Here is a 15888-nt window from a genome sequence, read left to right on the forward strand (position 1 = left end):
ACAGTCAAGGCAAAAAGGCCTAGGGACATAGCTCAAGAGACTGAGTATCTGTCTAGCAAATACTAAGCCCTGACTTCAAACACTAGTACCTCAATAAAAATAAAAACAAAAAAGATTTTTTGCATATTCTAAAAGGTCTCACTCTCAAGAGAAGATATGGAGTCTGTGCGACTGAACATTAAGAACTGCGCATTTGGGATGGGAGTTTGGCCTAGTGGTAGCATGCTTGCCTAGCATGCATGAAGACCCGGGTTTGATTCCTCGGTACCACATACATAGAAAAAAAAGCCAGAAATGGTGCTGAGGCTCAAGTGGTAGAGCTCTAGCCTTGAGAAAGTCCAAGGACAGTGCTCAGGCCCTGAGCTCAAACCCAGGACTGGCAAAAAAAAAAATTGCATATTTGTATAAATTTATAATATTTTTTTCTCCTGAGGAAAGAGACCCTCCATAAAATCAACTGGGACCCAAACACTGCTAGAATCACACTGTCTGCATAAGCACTAGTGAATTCATTGTTTCTGCATTCTTACACATGCGCTGCTCATTTCTTCCCCAAATGTGTTGGGGTACAGGGGACCAACTTCCCTGTGTGTGGCCTGTGGTACAAAAGAGACTCCTGTCACTGGATAAAGAAAAGCCAAACCATTTAACCCCTATTTACGGTCTCACTCCTTATCCCAGAGCTTGTCATCCATGCAAGGTCCTCTCCTCAAACACAACTATTAAGAAAAGATGTCATTACATCCGATATACACCATATTCTAGATTTTCAAAGTAGTAAAATGCAACTTAAAGTCGAGCCTGATACTGGTGGCTCACATCTGTAATCCTAGCTGCATGGACAGCTGGGATCACAGGATTCACTGCCAACCCAGGCAGGGAAGTGCACGAGGCTCTTGTCTTCAAATTAACCACCAACATCCCAGAAACAGAGCCGTGGCTCAAGTAGTATCGCACCAACCTTGAGTGAAAAAGTTAAGTAACACTGCCTGGTCCCTGTTTTCAAGCTCCAGTTCTGGCCCACAATCATCATCATCATCATCATTGTCGTCATCGTTGTCATCTAAACATTCCCTAATCCTAGAGTATGCATCTTGAGGAAATAGGTGATATTTTGTACCTTTCCCAATGGCATGGCAAAGCATCACATGGTCTAAATTCCTTTTCCTTGGTTTTCTCAGCTTTAGAGATATAACTGACTAGAAACTGTATATAATAAAAGTACACAGTTTGATGCCTGGATATGTGCAGATACTGTGAAATGGTTCTTACAATTAAGCTGCTTAGCAGATCCAGTCATCTAACACAATAATCGTGTGTGTGTGTGTGTGTGTGTGTGTGTGTAAACATGTGTGTCGAGAACACTTACAGTGTTCCTTCTTTGCAAATTACAAGAACACAATGCAGCATCACTAACTCCAGTCACCATGCAGACGACACACACCCAGAAGTTAGCCATCCTCCGTAACTGAAACTCCATTTTGTTCACTTGGACACGGGGACACCTTGGGCTGGAGGCTTGGGGGCCTGCTCCTTGTGGAAGGCTGACTCTCCTCTGTAGCAAACCCTCCTGCAAAGGAGTTCCTCTTCACCATCTTTATCACAAGGGCGGCCTAGAGCTCTTAGAAGCAAACCTCACTGTTCATCAGTCAGACACGACAGTGCACCCACAGGCCGTTATTAACCTGCCAATTCTGCTCCCAAACAAGCCGGACAACAGCTCACTAATTTGAAGATCAAAAAGCCACTTGTCTATTATATAATTGGAATGAAAGGCAAAATGTTGCCGTTCTGAAGAGCACAGTAATTACTAGCTGTTAATTGCTCTCTCGTGGTGGCTCACTTTTAATTAAAAAGAACAGCTCGTCGCAGGCCGATAAGCAATAGCGGAGACCATTGGTTTAATCAACAAAGCAGAAACATTTGTTTCTGCCCAAGCCAACAACAGCTTGAGAAATCTTCAGATGTCCAATGGAGATTAAAAACTGTCTATTTAGTGCAGTCAGATTTTATTTTAACCAAGGAAATGACTATTTGAAGTCTTCCAATGCCAGGATCCCTCCACAAGCCCTGTTGGTGCCTGGAGACTAATCACAGGCTGCGTTGTGATCACTCAAGAAAAGAAATTTAGCCACTTTCCTCTAGACTTCATCATTCTTGCGTAATTGGCCTGTCTGAGGTGAGCACTCTTCCCCCTGCCCCCACCCTTTTCTTTTTCTTTCTTTTTTCCCCCCCTTCTAAAAAGAAAATGCTTTAAAGTATGGAAAGAGCCCACAAACTGTGCATTTAATTACTGTTCATATTTCATGCAGTCAAACTGAATTTCATTTAAAAAGAAAATGATTTACCTATCTTTAAAAGGCCCCATATACTCTGCTTTAGATTTCACTTCCCCTCCTCCTCCTTTCTTCTTCTTCTTTCTTTCAGGGGTTATATATTTACATGCCAAAAAAATGTATTTACAGCATCAAAGTTAATTCTGTTTGATGCTTCTCTTGTCTTCCTCTTTCATCTAGGAGCCGCCAAATGACAGCTCCCCTTGTGAGGGGTGGCACTGGGGCCAGGCCTTGGAAGGACAGTGCTATGCTGAATTAAGAAGGTTTCCTAGGTTAAGTGAGATTATGGGGTCCAGTTTGGCCCATGGCTCCAGCTATGTATGTTCACCCACCCAGCCCTCTTTTCTTTCTTCTAAGCCACACTAGTTGGAGAGCCATTTGTTTTTCTTTTTTAATTTTATTGTTGGGGTAATGCTTAGAGGGCTTACAGTTACATTTGTCAGGTAGTGGGTACATTCCTTCTCACACACTGATAGCCCTTCTCGTGTTGCCATTTGCTTTTCTACTTACATATGTTTTCTCCTAATTGTCTCCTAGGAATTATATATATATATGTATATGATATTTTTATTTTATTATATTATTGTTTCTATTATTATACTGTTTATATTTATATTGTATCTTTTATATTTTTATTACATTATTTATGTCTATATAATACATTACTTATATATAATTATATACATTTATTTCTTTGGTAATTTATATAAATATACACATACATTTAAGTCTAGTTCTCCATCAAAAGTAATCACTTTATTTCATTCATCTTACCAAGCCCATGTCTCAGAGCTGTATGGATAACAGTCAGAATAATAGCAAAATTTGATAGAAAGAAATTGTTTTATTGCTGCTCACATTTTTGCCCTGGTCATTCACTGGTGAGCTTACAAAATGGCTGCCACCCCAGCTGGAACAGTGCCTCTGGGAAAGAGCAGTCCCCCTTGCAATCACTCCACTGCTCCTCCTGCTCAGGCCAAGCACCACCCCCCAAACACAGCTTAAAAGTTATGCAGGAAAAGGGGTCATTTAGCCAGGACAATGAAAAATGAACCTGTTCTGGGCTTGATTTCCTAGCTCTTATCTTTTCTTTTCGGCCTCACTTAGGTCAGTCTGATGGAGTGGTCCCAATTTCACGTCTCCATGGCTATCTACTTAAAAGCATATACCTCTCCTTTCTACTTGGGAATTTATCACTGGGTTTCCAATTAACTTATCCCTCTGAAAGTGCCTGAAAGGGCAGGGCAGGGAAGGGAAAAGGTTTATGAAGTTTTCCTTTATCCGCTCCTTTTTTTATATCCAGGAATAAACGTCCTACCACTGTAGAAAAGGCAGAAAATAAAGAAGTTTAAAGCTTCACTTGGCCGTGCCTTAATCGGTATCTATGAGGAAGTCTTTTAGCCTTGTAAATCTCAGTTCATTCCATGGGGAGTGGGGAGGGGTTGGGAAGGTGGGGTGGGAATAGAGCTTCTAAATGATTGCTGCAAAAACTAAATGAAATAATACTTTCAACACAGTAGGTGCTCAATTAATGACAGCTGGTCCAAAGGAATGTCAGGTGTTGTTGACACACAAATACTAATTGAAGAAAGATCCTTCCCAACTCTGCCCTTAATACACTTTCAAAGATGATTTTCCTCAACCCAACAGTTCATCACTCATCATGTCCTTAATTACTTTCTCTGCTGTAAAATCCAGCATTGTGTTGGGTAGGAAAAAATTTGAGTTACAGTCCAGTTCCTCATATATACAGGGGACAGTGCTCAGGTCCTGAATTCAAGCTCAGAACAAGCAAAGAAAAAAAGGAAGGAAGGAAGGAAGGAAGGAAGTTTGGCAGTATTAAGATAAATTTGGTGAAGATGAGGAACTATTGATTAGAGTAATAGCAACATCTAATTTTAAAAAGATCCTGCCACTAGGCAAATAAACTAAATTATTTTTTCCTAAAACAAGTGCTTTTCAAATTTCCTAATTATACTAGGAACTGTCCCTTGGCTTCTTTTAGTTCTCACTAAGAATCAAGAAGCTTTAAAGGCAAATATTGATGAACTCAATGGAAAATTCTACGTCAAGGCAAAGAATATTAATCTTATTTTTAATCACAAAATAACTTAAATCTATAATCATCCTGGCTTTAATCAACCATGAAGATAGCAACTTGTGTAGCAGAAAGAGACCTACCTCCATGAGTCCTACACAAATAAAAATGTTGCAGGTAAGTACAAATATATTCAAGAAATAATCACTAAATTCTATTCTCTGTCAAATGCCAAAAAAGAAATGTTATTAATACGCCTTAGGGTATTGTTTTCCCCCAAACCTGGGTCTCAGAGATCCCCCAGGTTAAGACGAGAATGTACTAGAAAAGTGAATGGACCATTGGTGGCTTTGCCATGAACTCCTGGTGAACGTTAGAAATCGAAGCAGCTTTAAGTGGGGAATGGCAAGTATTTTGGACAACTATGGAAAGATAATAAAAGTATTTTAAAAAGTAAGAAGATGATTAAAAAATAAGACCTCTACTTTGGCCATTTTTGTATATACAAGTCAGATGCATTAAGTACATCTACTTAATTACACAATCATCACAGCAATCTACCCCTAGAATTTTTCATCATCCCATTCTGAAACTCTGAACCCATTAAGTGTTAATTCCCCCTCCCCAGCCTCCATTAGCCCCTGGTACCCACCAGTGCAGTCTCTCTATTTGTGTTCTGCCTATTCTGAGTAGCTCAGAAAAAAATATTCATTTGTGACCCTTTGGTATCTAGTTTATTTCACACTCAGCATGTTTTCAAGGCTCATCTAAGTCACAAAATGTGTAAAAATTCCTTCCCTTTTAAAAGCTGTAGAGTATTCCATTGGATGTATATATCACATTTCATCTGTTTGTCTGCTGATGGATGATCCTACATTTTGACTTTTTTTTGGTTAGTCCTTGGGCTTGAACTCAGAGCCTGGGCACTGTCCTTGAGCTTTCTCAAGGCTAGAGCTCTACCACTTAAGTCACAGCACCACTTTCAGCTTTTTTGTGTATGTGGTACCCAGCAATGAAACCCAGGGCTTTGTGCCTGTTATGAAAGTACTCTACCACTAGGCCACGCTCCCAGCCCCCACATGCAGTATCTTTTTCCTGCTTTTTTATGACTGCTTTGAGTTTCTGGAAAATCAAAACACCTATTCATGCACTCTGTCCCACACCAACTACCAGAAAATACAAAACAAATGTCTCCAGATAACATGAGATCAATCAGTCTTTCTGGACCAAGTACACGTTAAGCCAAAATCCTCTCACAGACCATGTGCAATGTGTGATGTGTGCATGCCGCTAAGTAGGGCCAAAGCCAAGCAACCTATCCATACATAGGCTTTTCCTTTTGTTACTGTTATCTTTAGGTAGTTTTACAGAGGGGGTTCAATCCAACATGTTAGTTGATGAATAGAGTACATCTTGATCAATGTCAACCTTTTGATCATACTCCCCATCTCTCTCAACCCCACCCAGCCTCTCAATTTTCCTGGGTCCATTTTCACACCTGTACATTGCATCTTATGACTGCATTCACCCACTCTTTCCTCTCTTCCTTCACCTACCTTCTCCTCTCAACCTCAGTTCTTTCCCCGCCTCACCCCACACCTTCCTGGTATTCATTGTGCTAGACTGTAGGTTCTCTGCTCAAGAGTTATGCCACTGGAATTCTTCCCTGCATATAGCCTACTTTCGTTAATATATTTGCATATATACATAGGGTCCCTGAATATGATTAATGCATATTTATACTTTAGATTTGTAATTTGTTTACAATTTAATGTCCACTATAAGAGAGGATACCAATCTACTGTCTGAATACTTACCTCAGATCATCTGCTCATCACATAAGACCCAGCAGGCAAATCCAATCCTGGCTACATCCTGAATTCACATTGCTATTGGGGTGGGGGTGAGGGATGGGGAGTGTTCACCTATTTCCTGTTTCTAATTTCAGGCACCACCTGTCACCAGCAGTTTTGACTTTTCACAGTTTTCTTTTGAGCCTCTTTGCTTTCTTTCTCATACTTGTGCTAGAGTTTATCAGAGGAAACACTTGCCCTCCCGAGGATGGTTTCCATGCTGTGACAGATTAATCCACATTGAGTGAACTTCCTTCAGACCGAGGACACTAATTATGCTGAAGGCACTTAGAACACAATATGAGCTGACAGCTCACAGACCTTCCCCTGCCAGCTTTGCATTGTCTTAATGTCAGACCCTGTCAGTTCCCAGCCTTAATTACATCCTGTTTACAAACATTAGGCCTGACTTCAGATGAAGACTTAACAAAAGTTGACAAAGGTCATGGCCAAAAGGCAAGGGTGTTATCTGTCTGTTCTCCGTGCTTGATAAACCAGAGGTACTGGACTGATGGCGGAGATAGCTCTCGACACTCATAGCGGTCACTAGAATATCTAATCTCTGTGCACATGTTTTTGTCCAGTCTTGTAAGCGCTGTGGCAGGGAGAGGGGGCCACACTGAGTGTCAGCTTGGTGCTCCTTCTTATCTGTGTCCAGGGCAGACTTGGCCAAAGGTGCTGGGAAAGACCTCCTGCACATCGAGGGTCATCTGCCCCCTTCACCACCAAGTCAAGAAAAATAAATTCAAAGCATAATAAATGAACCTCACTTGAAGCCACAACCTATCTCAAAGAGGACAAGCAACATTGTGTTCTAGATTTGTGTAACCAGCCTGATTTTCCTAGATACTGTCCCTGAGCATTTTTTTAACCCAAGGCTGGTTCTCTATCACTTGAGCCACAGCCCCACTTCTGACTTTTTGGTAATTAGAAGGTTGACTTCCTTGCTTGGTTTGGTTTCAAATTACCAGCCTCTGATCTCACCTTGAGTAGCTAAGATTGCAGGCATGAGACACTGGCATCCAGTTTCCACCTGGTTTTAATGCAGATTTTTGTGTGTGTTAGGAGCAGGTTTTTCTTCAGCAAAGCACTGTTAAAATTCATTCTACACACTCAACTTGCAGACATCCTGTTATCTTTGTCTTCCAAATCCATCAGACTTAGATTCTCTGAATGTCAATACATTAAAAGCAATAATTAATATCATAACCCATCAATATTTTTAAGGTTATAGCCTATACAATCCCCTGCCAAGCCCTTATGTCTTCTACATGGGAAGAATGAGTTAATAAGGTTGAAGACTTTAACACAACCGGATTTTACAGCACACTGATGGCCGAGTCCGACTAAAACCCCAGTCTGGATTTCTTCCTTATAGTTACAGGAACTGAACTTTTATTTTTATTTTATATCATTAGTATTTCTGTGGATTAGACATCTGTTGAATTTACATCTGTTGAATGGCTTTTCAGTTTTCCCTAATTACTTACATCTTTTTGTGTAACAGGTTCCTATCTCCCCTCGCTGCAATTTCTTTAAATATTCTTCTCTGGACACACTGTTCTACAGGTTGAAATTCCCTAGGTGCTCAGAAGAGCAGTTATTTATTTATTCATTCATTCATTTATCTAGTTGGGCCTCTTGGGGTTCTCTCAAAGTCTCGAGACTTTTACTGTGCCAAGCTCAGGCCATTTTCAGTCTGGGTCTGGTTGGTCACAATCTGCCCTGCAGGCCAGCTCTCAAAATGCACATCTTAAATAAGTGAATTCCAGGTGTATTTCCCACAGCTGTGTTCTAGTCAGATTTGATTGGAACTGGCCTCCTTGCATCTCTGGCTTCTTCCTCATCCTTACCCAGCCTCCCATGTTCCAGGCACTGAGCCACCGGTACTCAGCACCAGGTTTACACTCAGGTCTGAGCTCATCTATAGATGAACAATGGGGCAGCTCTGCATATTTCAAGCTGTTCTAAATCTTCCCTGTCTTGCTTCTTCCCCTTTGTAAAATACAACTACTACCCAAAACCTCTTCCAACACAGCTTAGCTAAGGATAAATCACTGCCAGAGTCTTTCTCCTGGCCTTCCCATCTTGGATACAAGAGGCACCATTGTCCCGATCCCACAGCATTATAAAGGTTTTCCTCAAGTTCTTCACATCTGTTTCCTATTTTGTACAAAATACCATCTCAGTACCCAGAATATAGAAAGCACTCGTGAAATCCAATGAACTAATACACAGGTGAAAATGAGAAAAGTCAATGAATAGATGAATAAATGAACATAAGCCAGATACCAATAGTTCATGTCTGTAATCCTAACTACTTAGGAGGCTGAGATCAGAGGATCTCAGATCAAATCCAGCCCTGGGGGGAAAAAAAAGTCCATGAGACTTTTATCTCCACCTAACCATGAAAAAAGCCAGAAGTAGGGCTGCGGCTCAAGTAAGCGTACCTTTGAGTACAAAAAGAACATGAGAGTCCCAGCACACACGAAAGCACAGATGAACATGGTGAAATCACGGCAACCCAGTCCTTTTCCCCTAACTCCCTCATGGGAGTTATTATTATTATTATTATTATTATTATTATTATTATTAATAGAAGAAATAGAGTTATATTCACCACATCGTAGGTGCATTACTTCTCACACATTGATACCCCTTCTCATGTTTTTGTCCCCATTCCTCTCCCCCACCCTTCCCCTCATCTTGTTTTCCCCCCTTCCCTTTCCTATTTCAAATAAACAAATAACCGTATTTACAATATACCAGATAACAAGGTGAGATACTGTAACAATATGAGAATAGCCAAGGGACAATAAGAGATGAGAAAATAACATAGTACATTAAGTACAACAATCACACATTATATAGCTCTTGTTTCCATACCCTGGAGGTCCTTTCATTTAGCCTCATCCTATAGGCCATTCCATTTTCAAAGTTTCTGGAGCCACGAGTTAGGTTTGTCACAAACCATGGCTGCTCCATCTGCCTTTATTTCCTTACCAACTATGTCCAGGCAGACTGAAACACTGTACAATTTTTTTAAGACATTTAAATCTGACCTAACTATAGATTCTGTGCAACTACCATGTAGGCTGTTCTAATTTGTTATAGAAGCATGACAAGTAGCTCTAGGCCCAGGTCCATCTCCTGCCAAGTGTGACTTATTTTACTCCCCCAGGATGACAACGAACTGTTGTTAACTACCCTTATATAGACCGAGATCCTCTGAACAGGTGTGTGTCCCGTAACGCTCTGTGGTCTAGACCAGATTTCCCAGCTTATGGGAGATTATGTCATTTGGGACTGGATCCAGGCTTGGCTTAAACACAGAGAGATTACTGCCTCCCTGCTCAGGCTTCGACCATATACACAGAGTGAGGGCAGAAGAATCTGCCCATCAAGTGTGATATGGGGCTCTCTGATGACAAAGCTGACTTAGGGTAGTAAAACTGAGGTTACAGTGAAATTGAAGTACAATTCCCAGGTGTTTCTCTACTTGCTTCTCTCACCACGATGAGCTGCAGAATTTACTAAAGTTTTAAAAACCAATTGGGTTTTAAGATGCTTTTTCTGGAAATCTCTACCTATCTTGTCTTCTGAGGCTACCAGCTGGAGGCTGGAATGTCCATCCCCAATTTCTATCACTTAGCAGAGGAAACAGATGTGGAAGAGCCAGGCTGAGGGCCAGGGAGGAGGGCAGAGGGAAAGTTGAATGAAAGAAAGGATTCTTTCTCATTAAACCCTCATAAAGTATGATGAAGCTGGCCTTTTAGCATACATTACATATACATTTGAGTGCTAAGAAGAGCTTAGAGATAGACAATAATCATTTTTTATCAAGATCACTCTGACACATTGATGGTTCTCTGTGTTTAAGTCTTAATCAAAAGCTTTAAATACATCAGGCATACCTGCAACCTGTACCTCTTCCAGTCCCTTGAAAAACAACTGTCTCACCCTTTCTCAAGGGGGCTGGTTGACTGTCCCTGCATTTGTGACACCAGCCATAAGAACAACTTAGCCTTCCATCCGAACTGGAATATAGCCTACAGCCAATGCCTCCCAAAATATAGGTCCGATATTGCACAATTGCTAGCTCTACAAGGGTCTACAACCAAATGCTTTTACTAGTCCAAACCAAAAAAAAAATCTAATTTTAAGAGGAAGAGTCATATTAGAGCCATATCAATAATCTAGGACATGCTTTTAAATTTGGGGAGTGTACAGAAGTCTATTGCTCAAATTCCAGAATTCCTAGTCCTTTCTCAATATTTAGTGCATGTACAAGGGCATCTTATAGAAAGGAAAAAATATGCTAACATATGAAATATTTGACAGCTCTTTCACACAGCATCAAAAAAGTATAGTATATTGGGTATCAATGGCTCACACCTGTAATCCTAGCTACTCAGGAAACTGAGATCTAAGCATCAAGGTTCAAAGTTAGCTCAAATAGGAAAGTTTGTAAGCCGCTTATCCCCAGTTAACAAAAAAAGCTGGAAATGGAGTTGTAGCTCAAATGATAGAGCCCCAGCCTAGGGGGAACAATACTAAGGGACAGCACCCATGCCCTGGGTTCAAATCTCAGTACTAGCACAAAATAATATAATAAGTGAATAATAAAATAAAATGATCATTTCAGAAAATAATTTATTTTGCCAAGGAACTACTACTACCTTGTGTGATAGTGCCTTGTCAGCAGCAGAGAGGAAGCCTGGCAGGAGGTAACCGCTGAAAGGTTTGGTCTGCAAAGGACCTGAGTGCATGTGATAAAAACTTGAAGACAGAACAGGAAGCAGGAATCCTAAACACTCGGAAAAACCAAAAGAAACAGGATGGTTGCAAGAACAACTTGAGTGCCTTACATCTTTCCTCTCAGTCAGATACTTGGAACCTACAAGATAATTTTTACCTTGGTGCAATGCCTGACTTCAGTGTGAAAACTGGGTGCAGATGTTATCCACATACTTATTTCCTCAGCATCTTGGGCACCCAGAACGAATCAATTACCCAACAAATGTGTTTGGGCAGGTAAACCTGATCATTATATTCCAGGTATATATGTGAAAATGGAACCACATAGCTTAAGAGTATGGATAGAATTGGAGAAAAATGGGGGAGAATGATGGAAGCAATGACAGTCATCATGATGTATTGTGCTCATTTGACTTACTGGATTGAAACCACTTTGTACAACGACTTAAAAATTTTAAAAATTGCAAACAAAAGAAAAGAAAGATGGCGCAAGGATTTGAATATTACTCAGGGCCTCCTATGCATGGTAGTTTAAAGCCATCTCTTCTGAAAAATATGAGAGCTGGGATATTCAAAAGTCAACTTTTCCATAAGAACCAATTCAACTCATAAAATAAGTAGAAGGAATATAAATTTTTATCCTCACTAGGCAGCAATCAAAAAATGTTAATCTTAGTAGACACAGTAATGGATAATTCAGCATATAAAAAGAAGGAGGGGAGGAGGGGGGTTGGAGAGGAAGAGGAAAGAACCAGGCACCAGTGGCTCATACCTATAATTCTAGCTACTCAGAAGGTTGAGATCTGAAGATTATGATTCAAAACCAGCCCAGGTAGAAAAATTCATGAGACTCTCATGTGCTGTCAACTACCAAAAAGCTAAGAGTGGAGATGTTGCTCAAGTACTAGAGCAACAAAGCTCAGAGACAGTGCCCATGGCCCTGGGTGGGGGATGGGGGGGAGAGGAGGAGAGGAAGAAGAAGAAAGGTTAGGGTTGCTCACATAAGATCTGTCCACAACAGGAAGAGCTGTCGCCTTCTGAGAAAGACCAGAGTGAGCTAGAACGATCCAGCCTCACCTTGAGTTCCACCAAGTCAGCTCTCCTGTGGTCCTTGTAGGCCTTCTAGCTGAAGGAGAGTGCAGGAGGGAAAGTAGGAGGGAGGTGACAGGGATTTTGCTTCCAGCCAGACCCCAGGAACAATATTATTCTATGCTCCTATGACAATCCCAACCCATTTGTTGTGCCTGCCCAAGTTTCTGGGCAGCAGTAAGCTAGCCAGCCCAAGTCGGGCCAGCAGCCTAGACAAATAGCAGTGATCATTTATTGATACAACATAAATGTTCAGTACAGCACACAAAGAAAATATTATCACCACCATTTTACAGAGGAGAAAATTAAGGCTAATCTATTTAGCAGTGATGGAGTCAGGATTTGAACTTCATTTTTGTCTGACTGGAAGATATCCCTTCTTTTTTTCTCCATTTACACCACTCAGCTTCTTGGCTTGCCATGGAAGATTGTTCTCCAAGGAGAATATGAGTTATAAAGGGATTTTCTCTTCTATATTTAAACTCAACATCATTTTTGTTGAAATTCTTTGTATGGATGGGCCCCCTCATTTAAGCTTAAAATTTGGAAAAACCTCAATTATTACAAAGTAGCACACATTTTGGAAGTCGTCCTCCTATTCTGCACTCCACAATACAAGGAGGTCTTCTTGCAAGGCTATTCTGCAAGTGACTTGTACTTACGAAAATAAATATGCTCACATTGCATAGTACTTTTCCACGGAAAGAGTTCAAAGCATTTTTCAAATACCAATTTTGATATTTTGCTTAAGGAAAAATAAAAAAGAAGTTGAAATGTTATGAACAAATCCTAGGAAGTACCTCTTAAATAATCTAACTTCCTTCTTCCTGAAAGAATTTTAACCATCTCAAGACAAAACACACACAAACATGAGGCTAGAGGTATAATTCAGTGGTAGTGTACTTTCCTAGCATGCATGAGGCCCTAGGCATCTATAACACCCGAAATCACACACACACACACACACACACACACACACACACACACACACACACAGACTTAAAAATACAAAATTCATGACAGCTAGCAATCAGCTACTACCATTTGAGAATTGACTCTAATGTGCAATTTCTTGGAATAAAACATAATATTTATTAGGCAACAAAAGGGATATATGTGGCTTCTTTTTTAAGAGACTAGTGAATCTAGGCACTGATGGCTTATGCCTATAATCCTAGCTCTCAAGAAGCTGAAATCTAAGAACTAAGGTTCACAGCCATACTGGACAGAACAATCTGTGAGACTATTGACTTCAGTTAACCAGCAAAAAGCCAGAAATGGACCTGTGGCTCAAGCGGTAGAATGCCAGGCTTAAGCAAAAAAATAAAAAATAAAAAAGTCAAGAGAGAACATGAGGCCCTGAGTTCAAGCCCCAGTACTGGAAAAATAAACAAATAAGTAGTAAAATAGTAAATATCTCCTACCCCTGTGTAGAAAAGACAGTCTTTACAAAACATGCTTCCCTCAATGAAAGTGAAGGAAGCATCATCAACCAAAAATGTACAATTCTATTTTCCTTCTATGTTGATTGTATCTCATTTTTAAAATTTTTACTTTTTATCAGTCCTGGGACTTGAACTCAAGGCCTAGCCACTGTTCTTGAGCTTTTTTGGCTCAGAGCTAGCAGTCTACTACTCTGAGCCACAGCTCCACTTCCATTTTTTTTTTTTTTTTGCCAGTCCTGGGCTTGGGCTCAGGGCTTGAGCCCTGTCCTTGGACTTTCTCAAGGCTAGAGCTCTACTGCTTGAGCCTCAGCACCACTTCCAGCTTTTTGCTATGTATGTGGGGTACTGAGGAATCGAACCCGGGTCTTCATGCATGGTAGGCAAGCACTCTACCACTTGGCCAAACTCCTGGCCCCATTTTTTAACTAGGGATGAGAGTCTCACAATCTGTACTGCCCAGACTGGCTTCAAATTGCAATCTTCACATCTCAGACTCCTGAGTAGCTAGGATTATAGGTGTGAGCTACCATTATCCCGCATACTTGATTTTTTACAGCACGAGTAATAAGCGTATTAGTTTCTCATATTTCTTTTTCTAGTTTTCTCTGCCCATTTTTAGCAATGAAAATCCACCCTTTCCTCAAGGAATCACCTGGGGACCACACATGGTGCAATCACAGTCCCGTGGTGAACACACCTCTCCACACCCAGAGACGCAGGACTGTCAAACAACTGACTCCAGCATCTCACGCCACCACGACACTAGCCAGATTTGCCTGATTCCCGAACCAAGGTCTTACTCATCATGCCACAGACCCGTTCCCAGCATCTGCTTGCTGCATGCATGTGCACATTTTTAATCTGTGTTCCCAAAGTCAGAGAGATTGGAACTCTCCTCCTAGGGACTAATACGTTCCTTCAGAGCAGGCTCACAGAGGAAACTGGACGCTCATTGCCTTTGATCACCCAAAGCATTTGGCATCATAATGAATTATACTGTTTTGAAAACTAAGCAACAACAAACTACAAAGCACAGGCAAATGAAAAGGGTCTAGGTGGATGGTAGGAAGTCACATGTTCTCAAGCAAAGAGAGACTTTCTCTTTAGGTCCTCAAACAACTCCAAATCAGTTGAAAGGAACCGATTGTCAGCGTGCATGATGTGCCATTTGAAATCAGTTGGCCAAAACAAACATCGAAAACACTATGAGTTCTATAATACAAAAAAGAAAGAAAGAATGAATGAATAAAAGAAAACTAAAAGCAATTATAATCATCACTGCCCTGGCAGGAAGCTCAGGGAGACCAAGAACTAAATGATAAAGGGGCCACTATCACCTCTTAAATCTTGATGACTACTTCCAGATGAGCCATTTGGCACAGGGAGGAAATGAAGCCAAGAAATTCTGCCCAGCTGTTGTATTTGTTAGAAATTATCAATACTGGAGATTGATTTATAAGCCTCAAAGTAGGCACGGTAATTTTGTTATTACTCTTTTTTTAAAAAAATATGCTTTACTACTTTTATAACCTTACATCAATAGCATAAAGGAGTCTCGTGCTAATTCCATAAATGTATGCAGTATACTTTACTTTTATACAGAGGATATGATTAAAATTTTGTGAGAACTCACCACAAGGTACTTAGCATGTAGACATTTTAGGCTATGAGAAGAAGAAAAAAATATATATATACGGTCTTGTTAGATTGTCTTAGAAGAATTATACAGAAAAGGAAGTCTCTTCTAGACTTACACAAATAGAACCTTGTCTTTTTAAATCAATCAAAAATCCACTCTAAAAACTAAAGCTATTCAATTATATACTACAAACACACACACACACACACACACAAACACACACACACACACACACACACACACACACACACACACACACACACACACACACCTCGGGAATTACTGCAATTTTCAAAACATCAAGAATACCACAGTTAATGGCAGCTATGTTTCTATAAAAAACACCCCGAAAGCAGAGACTGTCCAATGAAAGCTTCCATCCACTGATTTGGTTAGGAACTGTGTGTGGTAGGTACTAGTACTTTAAACATTAAAAAAAAAAACCTAAAGGACAGAAATAGCCCTTGCCTTAAAGGAATTCACAGTCTAACAGAGAGAACAGACAGTGAATGTGTAATTATGTATAGCTGCTTAATCAAAAGTATGCTAAGAAAACAGCTGACAATGTGTTATGGGCTTTTTCCAATTTAACTTAAAGGAGTGTAGAAAGGGTATGTGGAGAAAGCATGCAATAAGATGACACGTGGCCAAAAGTATTACTCCAAATCGAAGTGTTTTTCCAGAGATTGCCTCATGTCCAGTTGTAGTGACTAGACTCCTCACATGTGTG

General features: G+C 40.4%; 1 protein-coding gene across 1 annotated transcript in view; it reads right to left on the reverse strand.

The window, feature by feature from the left end:
• Nucleotides 1–15888, reverse strand: part of LOC150068506 (histone-lysine N-methyltransferase MECOM-like) — a 277305-nt gene that overhangs the window by 120331 nt on the left and 141086 nt on the right. The window lies entirely within an intron of this gene.

This window comes from Megascapheus bottae, chromosome 1, assembly GCF_031878675.1.
Source record: "Megascapheus bottae isolate mThoBot1 chromosome 1, mThoBot2.hap1, whole genome shotgun sequence".
NCBI lineage: Eukaryota > Metazoa > Chordata > Mammalia > Rodentia > Geomyidae > Megascapheus > Megascapheus bottae.